This window comes from Cricetulus griseus, chromosome 8 (genome assembly GCF_003668045.3).
Source record: "Cricetulus griseus strain 17A/GY chromosome 8, alternate assembly CriGri-PICRH-1.0, whole genome shotgun sequence".
NCBI lineage: Eukaryota > Metazoa > Chordata > Mammalia > Rodentia > Cricetidae > Cricetulus > Cricetulus griseus.
Genome location: NC_048601.1, coordinates 51,349,050 through 51,363,412, shown reverse-complemented (window position 1 = coordinate 51,363,412; position 14,363 = coordinate 51,349,050). Strand labels below are relative to the sequence as shown.

The window sequence follows — 14,363 nt, the reverse complement described above, 5'->3', positions numbered from 1 at the left end:
AGCCTCTTGTTCCAAATCCACACACACACAAACACACACAGAGAGACAGACAGACAGACACACACACACACAGAGACAGACAGACAGACACACACAGAAAGACAGACAGACACACAGACACACACACATACACAGAGACAGACAGACACACAGAGACAGACACACATGCACACACAATCATCATCATCATCATCATCATCATCATCTAGATATGGACCATGACCACATTTATAGCAATAAATCCACACACTAACCAGAAATATTACTCGATTTAACAAGCACTGACATGTTCCTTTTTTTTTTTAAAGTTCCTAAATCATGCAAAACAGAAAACAAACAAACAAAAAAGCAACAACCCAGCAACAAAACCAAATCAGGTTAATCAGGTTATAAAAAGAACCATAGGAGTTATTTTTTTCTTTAGGAGTAAGAATAGTTTTTCACTAAAACAAATGTGGCCCCAAGATCTTCATAGGAAAATAATATCACTGCCATTAAAGGTTCCTGTTTCTGAGTCTTAAACTCAAAATGTACCATTGTTTGTATTTATTTTATATAACTTCACACATGTGAATTCCTTTTTCCCCCTTAGACAGAGATAGGGGGTGTCCTTGGTTGATGTTTATCTTGTTTTGTAAGATGGTGTTTCTTATTGGCCTAGAGTCCACCAAAAAGGTTAGACTGGTGGCCAGCAAGCCCCAGCGATCCACCTGTCTTAACCTTCTTCTCCCTCCCCAGTGCTGAAATTACAAGTGTGTGCCACCATGCCTGGCTTTGTTCCACCTCCTCAGCTGAGTTTCCAAATTTTTCCATAGCACCAGTCAAGGATGCAAACTCCTCAAACTGAGCATTTCCCTCAAGGTTTCCAGCTGCTCTCTTAACCCTGTCCCTATCTAAACACTGTAGCAATGAAAAGGAAAAGTCAACACACACCCGTTTCTCTCTTTTACCAATAAAAACCAGAATAGAATGGAGGAGGCAAACTTTAACAAGCTATTCCATGCGTACGCTGATCTTTTTGTAGTGTGTTAGAAAGGCAATGAAAGAACCCAGGATTCTAATCGCCACATGTGTCTGAAATTTGTGACAACAGCTTTGTTAAGATAATCCTCATAGCACAGAACCTACCCTTCTAAAGCATATAATTCACTAGCTCTTAATATAGTCAAAATTTCACAACCACCACTAATTTTAGACATGCCCACTAAACCCATGAGCATGAACAGTACTTCTCATAGCCCAAGCTCACATACCCTGACAACCACTAATCTTTCTGTCTCTGTTGGTTTTGCCTATTTTGGACATTTCATATAAAGGAACCATACAAAATATAATCATTTGAAACTAGCTTCTTTCACATGAAATAATGTTATACTTTATCCATGCTGTAGCATACATCAGTCTCTTGAATGCTTTTATTTATTGCTGATAAATATTCCATTGTGGGAATGTATTGCATCTGTGCACTCATCAACTGGTAGATATTTGGACTCTTCATTTTTGGAACAATTGTAATTTTAATGTTGAGGTTCAAGATGTTGTATAGATCTATACAATCACTTCTCTTGGGCATATACCTAGCAATGGAATCACTTCATCACATGGTAACTTTATGTTCATCATTTTGAGGACCTGTCAAATTATATCCAAAATATCTAAACAATTTGAAGTTCCTACCTTCAATGAAGGCAGATTACAATTTCTCTAACTCCCGCCACATGTATTATGGTCTACTTTGTTGACTGTGGCCACCCTAGTGGATGTGATATGATATCTAATTGTGGTTTTGATTTTCATTGTCTCAAGGGCCAGGCTATGGAAGATGATCATCTTCTTAAGTGATTATAATATGCCTTCTTTGGAACTTGCTGGAAGGAATCCCTAAAGGGAGGGCAGAATGAGGAGCCAAAAGAAGGCCTGGCTAAGCCCTAATCACAAATATTACAGACTTGATTGCACATGGAATAGCTGTTCACTCCTGAACAATAACAGCAAAATCACTCAGAAAAAGCAAAGTCAAGGAGGAAAAAAGGAAGAAAGAAAGAAAATAAACCCAGTAAATCAAAACCACAAGGGCTTTATCTGTCTTCTCTGCTAGCTGCCAGCCCTCTACTCCTCATTTATAATTAACTGGAGCTCCCACAGCAAGGCATCTTTATTTGCAAAGAATCTGGAACCTTTGAGTGATTCCCTGACAACCACTGGAGAAGCTAATTTAATAATATCCATTTACAAGTTGGAAACCCAAGTCTGAGGTGCTTTGAAAGGAGCAGTGAGACAGAGGCAAAGCCAGGAGGCATCTCTGGTTCCTCAATCTCTCTCTTCCTTTTTGAAAAATACAGTGGCAGCTAACAGCTTTCTCTTTTAATATACTAATTAAATAACTTCACTCAAATAAAGCATAATCAGGAGTGTGTGTGTGTGTGTGTGTGTGTGTGTGTGTGTGTGTGTGTGTGTGTGCATGGATGTAAAAGCATATATTTATGATATGAAAATATAAGATTTGGATTTTATTTAAAAAATACACATTTATGAACATAGACCCAGCTAGTAAGGCAGAATTTCATTAAATGCACCTGTGTGTATGCTTCAGTACGCACACTCACACATACACACACAGAATGCATTGGTTTCATTCTGTCAGAGTTGACATTCTACCGCTACATAATTGGATTTGTCAATGACAGGTTTCCAAGAAATCATCCCTGATTCAGAGAGTGGAAATGCTACGTTCACCTCCCTTCCCAGCCTTTGCCCCCCATAACCTTTCCAAATGCCTCACCACATCTGCAGTGATCAATTCATTTGGTTCTGTAGCATGGGATCCACAACCCCCTCTTTTACAGGTTATACAATATTGTCAAGGGGATGCCATTTCCTGAACTATCTCAGCATAGTCCACCCAGTCATTTCTACCAGCAATCACAGTGTTTGCATGAAGACTAATGATTTATGCCAATTAACTGACTTGCATGACCTGGAGGACCTCATTATAAATGGACGGGAGGGTGACTTGTGAGGGCAAAGGTTCTACCTTGCTAGTTAATACTTCTGACAGATGCAGAGATCTGGCTTTGGAAGTGATTATAAACAGCTTTAAGTTCTCTTTTTCTCTCCCCTTTACCCGTGGAAAATTTCCCATTTTCCATTTATTGAGAATTTTTTTTGTAAAAGAACTTATATGTGGAAGATTCATATATAAAATTGAGCTGTCTAAATTGAGCTACAGGAAGAGCCATAAAGCCCAACCTCTCTCTCCAAACTCCAGGCAAGTCTGTAGTTCCCTCCCATGCTTGGGTTCCAAAGGCACAAGTCTGAAGATGATCGTATTCCCTTGATCCTCTAAAGTAATTCCTAAGGTCTACCAAAATAGTAACTGTATACTTTATAACTTGAAAGATGAAAAGAAATAAAAATGTTTCTGGTAGATAACTCACAGTGCATGCGCGCGCGCACACACACACACACACACACACACACATTAACTTTTGAATATGAAAGTCCTCATAAATAATGAATCTGGTCACAGGAAACTGTCCATCTTGTTGCCACGACATCGTAACAGGAGACACTTGGGGAATAGAAGCCATATCCCTGTGATAGATTAGATAGTTCTCAATAAGGGCACATGACTGGGCATTTTCATAAGAATGCCAGTGGATCACCAGGCAGTAGTCTCTTGAACATATTTGGAGGATGTTCTTCTGTAGGCAGTCTCATGGGGGAAAGAAGTCCTTTAGATCAGTCTGAAACAGTGTAATTTCTAACAATAGGCTTGGTGGGCCAAGAAACCCAGGCAATAAACACTTTTTGAGCTTTTTCAGGAAGATTTATGTCAACCCAAAATAATTGTCATGTTGGAAACTCTTATAGAACTCAACCCACCTATCATTCATCTGGGTATCTTGTATGTAGAAACATCCTGTTGAGAGGCAAGACTACATCTGTTGCAACAGTAGCATCTCTGCTACAACTCTGCCATCTGCTCTCTTGCTTCCCACCTCCCCATGGAACCCTATGGGGTTCCATGGTCTGGAGTCCAAGGCCAGATCAGGTTCAGGCTACTTGCATTTGTTTAGGATTATAGCAGGCTGCTTAAAGCATCTTAGGCCCATTGTAAACCAAATGACTAAGAGGAGGATTCAACAAGGCCATATCTCAGGCAACAAGCTGAATGGTCAGCACATAAGCCTCTATTAAAGGCAAAAGGCTAACATAACTCAGAGGTATCCACAACTTTTCCCCAACTGACAAATGTGTCCCTAGGTATTTAAATTCTCCAGTTACTATCATACCAAAGACAAAAGAATCATCCCTTTCTTCATAGTAATAAAGAGGAAAGAGATTTTTTCTGCTTATTACACTTATCATAATTTTAAGTTACTGCTTTTGTCTCCTTAACATAAAATTAATGTAGAAAGAAGTCACAAATTACAGAAAAAGTAATGAGGAAAAACATTCTAAACACTCACAATCCCAAAGATAATCACTGTTAAACAGAAACAGCTGCTGGACCATTTCTTCCTTAGTACTAAGATATGGAGATCAGACTTCAATCTTTGTATTCCCATGAACCAAGGAATAAGACTCTGGCCAAGACAATGAGACACAAGACACACACACACACACACACACACACACACACACACACACACACACACACACACACACACACCATTCTCAGCAAATAGATGTACATTATTCAGCGAAGAAACCTAAGTTTGTTCTGATCTAGTTCCCTGAACCAGGATTCAGACTTGACTAAGTAGGGAAGATAACTGCCAGTGTGGGAATTCTGTGTATCAGACTCAAAGTTAGGTGTCTCAGATAAAATACATCTGAAAAACAGATCTTATTAGTTATCAACATTCAATTTCCTGTGCAAGAAGAGAGAGATAAAGCATGGACAATCTAAGACCACTAAGATTTGGCTCTGAATTGCATCTTCGTGTATCAGTCACACACTCACCAATGCTGTGATAACTTAATCACTTCAAACCACCAATGGAGCTGCTTCGTGAAAAGAAGCCTGACTTCCTTCACTAGCTCTACTGCCCACCTTCCCTGCATTCCCAACAAGAGTATCAACCCTTAACCTGAACCATTCTATCAGTCTTCAATGGGTCAAACATCATTCAAATTTACAGACCTTTGGCATTACCAGATTCCAGGAGGTGATTCAGTATTTTGGATAGAAAGATGTTTACTAGACTGTAGGATGCCCAGAGGAAATAGGCAAGTAAATGATGTTGGGCAGAAAGACACACCCTGTTGTGCTAGACTGAGTCAATAAGATCTGAAGCAGAATTTGCTGGCCCCGAGACAATCATATGATCTGGAAGTTAGATACAAAAGTGTAGGCATAGACTCCTAAGTAATTTGGCCCTAAGTTTACATAGATTAGAACCTGTGTTATCCAGTTCCAAGACCAATGCTTCCCACGATTCTATTCTCAATAAATAGTCCAGACTCTCCCTCCTCCTCTTCATCCATCCTCCTACCAATCCATCTACTCATTCCTCAGTCCACATATATCCATCAATTCACCTACTCACCACCAATCTAACAATATAGAGTGGTAATCTACTGAGTGCTAGGCATTGTTTTAAGTTTCTGGGCATTAGCTGATAGTCTGTCTTAATTATAAGGCAGAAATCTCTATCCCCTCATGGAACTTCAAGCTAAGACATAACAGTCAAGCAAACAGGGATAAATGTTCCCATTTTAGATTGTGATAAATGTTATATCAAAGAGGGACTGGGGTGGGTAGGGAAAGCCCTCACCATTGAAGTGACTTCTGAGCTGCCCTTAAAAGTGTCCTGACTTCCAGGCAGCTAGAAGAATAGAACTGGGGTGGAGTTTTCCCAGCACAGGGAAAGCAGGCATTGGGAGACACTGAGGTGGAGGGTGGCTGCTGGAGTAGTTCTCAGGAGGTGACAGCCTCCCTCCTCCCTCAGCAGCCACTGCATGGATAGCAGTAACCAAACTGGTTGGACAACAGCCTGTCCTAAAGCCCAAGCACAAGTGTGAAACTCAGGAGACATCCCGTTTTTAGGAGGCGTCTGGAAATCTTTCTTCTAAGGCACTTCTCCCTGGAATTCCTGGGTTTCTGCCCTGCTATACCCAGACGTCAGCATATCCGGTTATGGGCAGCCTTTCTGGCTCCTTCACCTCCCCCCTTCAGTCACAATACTTTGCTTATCCCTTTTTTGGCAACCACTCAGACTGAATGAAGGACATGAACCCTGACACTTGCCATGTCTGGAAGAAAGATTTCTATCTCTGTGAGAAAGGAAAAAAGATTTCCTAATGAACACAGAGCTAAAGGGCGGGGACCGTGACAAGGCCAGCTGGGTACTTGGCTGGTGCATGCTGAGTGCCAGAACCCTGCTGCCTGGTTCTGTCCCACTTTCCTTCTTCGCCTGGCTGGTGACTCCTGCCATCTGCACAGAGGTGCCCCTCTCTCCCAGCATAGCCAAAGGCAGCATAGAGAAGTTCCTAATGCCAGGTGTCTCCTCTTAATATGCCAATTCATAATAGGGTCCTACTGCAGATTACTTTGTAATTCTGGAGGCATGGGAGCACATTCCCTTTGCAAAGCAGCCCATGCTGGATGACTTTGCTTCGAACTCACATAAAGATCTCACACAGTATCTAAACTGGCAGATACACTGGCCTCAGTGATGGATGAGCTGTAGCTTGGAATGAGATGCTCAAAAGATCATCCCAAGAAGGCACAATCAAGAATAGGAAGATGTTGTAAAGGACCCCAGGACACAGTGGAGGGTGGGATAAGGCTGAGGGAGATTAGTGCACTAGACAACAAGCTCCTCTGTAAGACCTGGGAATGAGGGCCTAGCTTGAATATTTCTCAGATAAGGGTGCTTGAAGGAGAGACTGGGTTACTAAGTTCCAGTTCTTAGCAGTCTTTGGCAGAAGACCACAGCTAGGCCCGTAGCACAGGAAAAGATAAGCAGCCAGGGGCAGAACAATGCATCCCCTGCAGCACTGGGAAGGTCAATGAATTCAGGGCAGCGATAGAATGTTTGTGGCAAGGCAGCTCCACCATGTGAAAGGTCATCTACTGAGCATCTGCTTTGTCCTGTTGGTCATGGTCAGTGCTGCACAGTATTGCAGCCAAGGTATCCCTGCTGGGATACAGAAAAGAAGACCACAGCGAGCCAGGCCATAATTTCTAGGAAGGCAGTTATTTAAGAGGATGTTTGTATTTTTGAAGAGATGCATGCTGAAGTATCTGCAGATAAAGGATGATGTGTGTGGCTAGTCTCAGATGGATCAGCAGAACTGATGTGTGGGAGATAGGAGGGGGAGGAGGAGTGAAGGAAGAGGAGAGGAGAAGGAAGGGGTTTAGGGAGAGAGGGAGGCATCGAGGGATTGTGGGTAGGACTAGGAGAGAAGGGCAAGGGAAGGAGGAGGTGACAGAGAGAGGGGGGGAGGGAAGAGACATGGAGAGGGTAAGAGATGAGAGAGGAGGAAACAGTGAGGAGGAGGGAAGGAGAAAGAAAGAGAGAGAGAGGTGAGAGAGAGAGAGGAGGAGACAGGAGAAGGAAGGCGGGAGAGAGAAGACATGGATAGGGAGAAAGACGGAGGAGGAAGCATGTCTAGAGAACCATGTAGCACAGATGCGACAAAATGTTAACAGAAAGACCTAGAACTATACATGAAAGCTCACCATACTACTCTTGTAACTTCCATATGTGGGGGTTTAAATGACAAACGTGTCCCATAGGCTCAGGTATGTGACCACTGTGCTCCCCAGGGGGAGGTGCTGTTTGGTGAATGTTACAGAACCTTAGGAGGGGGAGCTTTGCTGGAGTAATTGCAGCACTGGGATTGGGCTTTGCAAGTTTAAAGCTTTGCCCTGCTTCCACTTTTCTCTCTCCACTTGTCTGCAGTGGAAGACGTGATCTCAGCCTTCTGCTCTGGCTGCCCGCTGCCATGCCTCCACAACCATATGGACTCTTCCCTCTGGAATCAGATGCCAAAATAAACTCTTCCTTCTCTAAGCTGCCTTGGTCATAGTGTTCTATCACAGCAACAGAAAGAGGTCTAATACATCATAAAACACCACAGTTTTTAAAAATGGACAAAATTGAAACAAAGTGGAGAGTTCTATGATCTTGTCATGGTTCATGTGCATTGCGCTTTAAGGGGTTTGGGATTAATGAGATGTCACAGAGGCTTCCCTGAGGAAGCACAGTAGAAAGTTGTAGGCAGAAGGAAAAGGAAAGAATATTCCTAACAGTTGAGTAAAGGTGTGGAGGTGGGAGAGAACACGGTGCCACTAAGATACTGAGACGACGCAGAATCAAATGATGACAACATGGCAGGTGGTAAATGACACATGCAATCTGTTAGGAGTTTTGGCTTTGTTGAAAAAGCATCCACAAGCCAGTGTGGATTCTGCCTACCAAGCTCACAGATAGCTAATTCAGCACCATTATGAGTAGACAAAGTGAGCTCTCAGAGGACAGGAGCTTGGCCACGGATGGTGTCTCCATGGCAACACTGCTACTTGCATCACTGCATCCCTATGTAAGGCTGTGGGTATCCAGAGACGCTCTGATTTCTTTAGCTGTCAGACTTGCTGCTCTGCTAAGAATAAACTAGGGCAGACAGTAGAGGCTAGTCCTCTGGACAAATGTCTCCACTTTACCTGGTATATGTGCAACTGGAATTTTACAGTATATACATCTTGCTTCACTGGATATTTAATATACTTAGTATGGACTAAGCAAGATATTGATCATTATCCTTGTTAAGGAATCACACAACCTTTACCATGATTTTTTTTTGTTTCCAAGGTCACACAAATGGTCTTCTTCATGTCTCAATATACAATAAAGAAGATAGATTAGATATTAATAATCTTGGGCTGATCAAGTGCTTTGGAGCTCAGCAAATGCTTTCAATTCAGGTAACTTGTAAATTTCTCATACTCTCTCCTAGGCCAATCAGAAGATCGACGCTGTCACAGCTGTGGACAATAGGCCCAGAGAAGTCCAATACTGTGGGGACTGGTCTTCAGCATTGGGGGTGTGTGGAATGTCACATTTCTTTTTTCCCTGAGCCAAAGGAAGGGGCTTCATCTCCAACTTTGCTTTTTAAGGAAACATTTGGTGAGTATGTGTTAAAAGACTCTGCTAAGCCCTTCTCCTGCATTCATTGTTTAATCCTCAAACCATGCCATGAGATGGGAATTATTATCTTCACTTTATATATGGGGCAACCAAGACTGAAAGAGTTTCTGGAACTTATCCAGGCCTTCACCAAGACCTCAAGGGCTCTGTGAGGCCCCCGCAGACAGACTACTCGATCCCTTAATCCATGTAAAACAGGCAGTGTTTTTCTCTCTGCTCACACAGAGGCCCCCAAATCACTGGCAAGTCATAGGAAATTCTTAAGTGGCTGCTTATTAATAACATTTTCAGTTTATATTAGGCCGCCTTTCATCCAAGGGAACTTGGCCAGCTCCATACACAGAGAACCACAGAAAACCAACCATCTCTGGTGGGAATAGGGGCCAGCTGGCAGCAGCATCCTTCAGGGGCTTGGCTTGTAGGGGTTCTGGCACTGGTCACACCCTTCAGAACTTGACAGGGGCCCTTTAATATCTGTACTGAAAAGCTCAAGGCAAAAACTTCCCAGAAATCTGTGTGTCTTGGTGATTGAGGCCAAAGGCGCAGGATGACTCCAGTGGACTTGTGAAATAAAGGCATCAAGAGTTTTAAAAAATACCAATGCTGGATAGAAAGCCCGTCATTTATATTGAATTAGACACACAGGGAAAAGATGATTTTTTTTTTTCAGGGCAAGCCTTAAACACAAACAAAACAAAACTCTCAGGGTTTCCCACTGGAGGGATAGGGGAAAAAAGAAGACAAGATGTTGACTTCCCTGCTCCAAGCAGGGTTTTTGTGGTTTTGTTCTTGGCCAGAACTTGTTTCCTCTTTCTGCTGGAGAGAAAGGAAGGAGTGAAGTACGTAGAATGAAGATAACATTTCCTGATTTCATGTTTTATTGGAAAGAAGCCTTAGGTGGATTGGATTCACGTGGTCCACAGCAGGAAGACTCTGAAAACACTTGAAGATATGTTATATTTGGAAGTGACAAGTGTGGGAGAAGGATGGATGCTTCTGATTCCCCCTCCTCCCAGACCAGGTGGATGTGGTGATGCCCACATTCTTTGAGCATAGAAGATAAGATGAACAGCCCAGACTGTGGGCTTGCTGGTGGTGGAGGATGAACCTCAGTACTTACCCCTCCACTTCCTCCTCCCTTCTCTGTTTTGATTATCAGAGTCTTGGACCTGGGGCTACCTCAACAGCCTGCTCTATTCCCTCTCCTGCTCTTGCCCTTCTGAGACCTCCTTTCTACCACTGTTCTTACAGTGATGCTGATAGCACTCTACTCTTCAGCTTGCAGTGTCCCAGTGCTAATGAAACAAAGGACAAGTCCCTTGACTGCAGTCATAAGATACCGTGGACTCTGTCTCAGTCCTCTTTCTCCAGCCTCACTGTACTCCACTCTGTCTTTTTTAATACTGCATCCATATTGGCCTTTATTTGTCCCTTGAACTTGATGAGGACAGCTCACTCTTGGACATTTGCAGCTGCCTAGAAAGTCTTTCCTTCAGAGCCTTGTCAAATGGCCTACTTGTCATTGCTCATGCCATCACTCAAATATATAAAGTCCCTCTTTCTTTTAAAGCTCACCCCCTCTCCTTTTCCAATTCTTTTAATTATTTCCTTAGCAGCTGTCACTATTTGAGATGATTTTCTTTATTGTTATGTCTCTCATATTTTCCTTACGGATTGTCAAGTCCTTAAGGTCAAGGATCTTGTAACTAGAACAATAAGCATCCAGTAAGTAGTTCATGCAATAACTTGATTCTCTAATTCTTGCCCAAATCTGGTTTGGTAGTTCACATGAGCCACATACTCTTCACAGCCATGAAAACAAGATTATTATTGGCATATACACTTGTCAATAGAGTTATATTCTATGATAACTGAAAACGTGTACTGATACAATGAGGCCAAAATTACAGCGTGACACAAGTATGTGATGAGAAGTATATCACAAAGATCACGTCAAAGAAAGCTACTGTTGGCCTCTGCTAATGAAGACGACATGAAAGGATAACGAAGAAGCGATGATGACCCTTACTGCTGAGACAGCACCATCACTCCAGTGTCATTTGATCATACTACATGTGCTGTTGACTGGTATTTATTTGGAGAACAGACAGACTTAAAACCCCTGGCCTACTCAAAGTAAATGTTCGAAAGCATTGTGAAGTTGTATAAGGGCCAAGAGAAAGTATCTGAGAAAAGGGAGAAACAAGGACTTCCATGGCTTCAGCATCTGAGACCATAGCTCTTAATCCACCCATCTATAAAGTGGAAGGAAATCCTGGAATCTCCTTCCAGCCCCACAGGCTGGAGCATTAGATTGCAGTCGTGTGCATAGCAGGCATGTTCTTGAAGGGCCAAACACTGACTATTTTCTAGTCCTATATTAGGCAAAGAGAGTTTTCTGAACTAGACTTCAACCATGTACCACTCAATCCAGTAGTTCTTAAGTGGGTGACCTGATGCTTTCAGGAATCTGAAGAAAGCTGGGGTCCTTGGCATTCTTTTTTTTAAATGAACACATACACTTTAAAGAACAGTTTGTATTTAACTTCAGAAAGGTCATCATCAGTAGTGTTCCTAAGAACACTTGATTTCTTGAATTGCTTATATCTAAACATACCTCTCTGAAAGAGCATGACGTTGGGTAAGTAGGGAAGTGGGGATCTGGGAGGAGTTGGAGAATTGCAAAGCATATGATAAAAATGCACTGGATAAAATTCTCAAAGAATACATTTGAAAAAGAAATACCATATATCATGCATTCCCAATAATATTCCATGTTCATTTCTGAATATCCCAATGGAAGATTATGATATTTTCAGCACTTTAATAGGTACACTGAAGTCATCTTTTAATTATTGCATTATATAATTATAAATCAATGAAAAAGAAAGAAAATTCAGTAATAAAAATATTTTCCCTTCAAACTTGGTAATACTTTTCATGGTGGGACAGAGACAAACAAATATTAATTATTTGATACCTATCAGTTTTCGTTGTATTGTCATAACTTTTTAAATAGAAAAACACAGGCATATCCATTCTGCAAACATTTTTGCACCTTAAATTGTTTTAAATTGTGGTAAAACTTTTTGAAGACATATTTTCACAACCATTTATCAGGGTGAAGTCTAATAGTGTTACATATGTTCACACTGTTACATAGTCAATCAACAGTCCTTGTTTTGTTTTGCAAAACAAAACTTTAAATTCATTAAATCAAAAGAAGAAATAAAATACCTTCTCTATTTTAGACTTCCCATGGAGCCTCCAGCAGTGCCTTGCACCCTGACGACACTAAAGTGATACCCCTCACTCTCTGTCACGGTCTTTCAAAATTTCAAATTAACACATGATAGTACAGTGACCAGCCAAGGACGATGCATGGCAGCAGTTCATCAGTGAAGGATGTAAAACGGTTCAACATGCTTTAAGGGCAAGGCTTGCTGGCATGGACGTGGCAGGCAAGGAAACCAGTTGACAGAGGGAAAGCAAGACAGCTTCAGGCTTCCTGATTGGCTCTGCCCAGCAACTATGCTGCTTTCCACCCCCTCTCCTCCAAGAAGGCATTCTTCCCAACAAATAAAGTATCCCCTGTCCAGAGACATCTAAATCGTTTGGTGGCATTTTCTTTTATTGTGTGTGTATTTATTGTGTGTGTGTGTGTGTGTGTGTGTGTGTATATGTTCAAGTGGGTGTTTGTGGGTGTTCCTCTGAGCATGCACACAAATGAATGTAGATAAACATACTTCTGTTACAAGTGAGTGAAGGAGAGAGGTCAATGTTTAATGTCTTTTTCTATTTTTGAGACAGGATCTCTCATGGAATCTTGAGGTCATCTATTCAGGTTCAGAGTGGTAGGCTACCACTCCTGGTTTTTATGTGGGTGCTCAGGCTCCGAACTCAGGTCCTCATGCCTGTGTGACAGAACCTCTACTGACTGAGCCATCTCCCCACCAGCTCTCCAGGTCCATCTGAGCATTGTTTTCACCCTGCTTCCTACTAAGACAGATATTTCTCAAGGACCCAGCCTGAATAAGACACTGGATGGTCCAACACTCCAACATGTGGCAAGTTTTTTTGCACCTTCCGAAATAATGGAATGGAGGAAGCATGGGACTCTTCACTGCTTTTACTACTCATGGGGGTATAAACTGAGCCCCGGAGCAGCTAATCCAAATAAAGAATGAAAACCTTCTGAATTGAGTAGTTTTCCTTTCTGTGGAGCCCTGGGTGCCTATGATATAGGCGATTTAGCAGCAGCACCAGGGAGCTTTCCAGAAATGCAGAGCTTGCATTCCTGCAATGCCCTAGGTGCATGAAGGTAAACACGGAAACCTGGTCCCCAGCACCATAAGGGCTGCTAAGTGTGCAGCTCAGCTTCACAGTTTCCATGGCCTTACCAAAAGCCCGAGCCACCTGCTCTACATGTGTGACAAACCCAAAGATCAGGTGTTCTTCCAGAAACCTCCCTGTCATTCTCTGGAGGATTGGCTTCTCACATCCCAGAACAAGCTCACAACACTGTCAGGCCAGGTCATAGTCTGTCTGACACCGGGCCTTTAAGATCTCTGTCATGAACATTCACTAGTGACAATGCCGGGCCCTCACTGTCAAGATCAAATTTACTTGAAAAGCTCACACTCGTTAAGATCAGGGCTGGAAATGAACTTACTGGTCAGCTGACTCAGAATCCCTTGTTGCAAGAGAGAAGAATAAAAGGAAATACAACCCCTGACATTAGACAAAAGGTCTTGAGAAGCAACCCTGTCCCTTCTCCCCCGAATCCAAGGGTCATGTACACAGGCAAAACACAGTCTTGCAGAATTCCCCATGTTCCCTCTCACCTACAAGTCAATTCAAAACAATAGGTGTGAAACGAACCATTATATTCTTTTTTTGTGCCATTCTCTTGGATTGTTCCAATTTTCCCAAAAAAAATTAAAAGGATTTTCACTCACTAGTTATAAAACCAGATGATTTTCAGTTGATGGCTTCATACAGAACATCTAGAAGCAAAGAAAACATCCACAAAACATGGTATCATATAGGCACAAGGAAGCCTTTTAAAGGGGTAGACATAACTCAGTATTGGGACTATGATTATGTTGGGTTTTAACCTCATGTTTATTCTTCACTGTTTGTGAAACCTGGAGAAAGTTCTTTAGCCTCTAGAAGTCTTGTTTGCTTAATTGTTTAATAATC

At 42.1% G+C, this 14,363-nt stretch overlaps 1 protein-coding gene across 1 annotated transcript in view; it reads right to left on the bottom strand.

The window, feature by feature from the left end:
• Prickle2 (prickle planar cell polarity protein 2) overlaps nucleotides 1–14,363 on the bottom strand; it is a 332,035-nt gene that overhangs the window by 81,067 nt on the left and 236,605 nt on the right. The gene's annotated exons all lie outside the window — the stretch shown is intronic.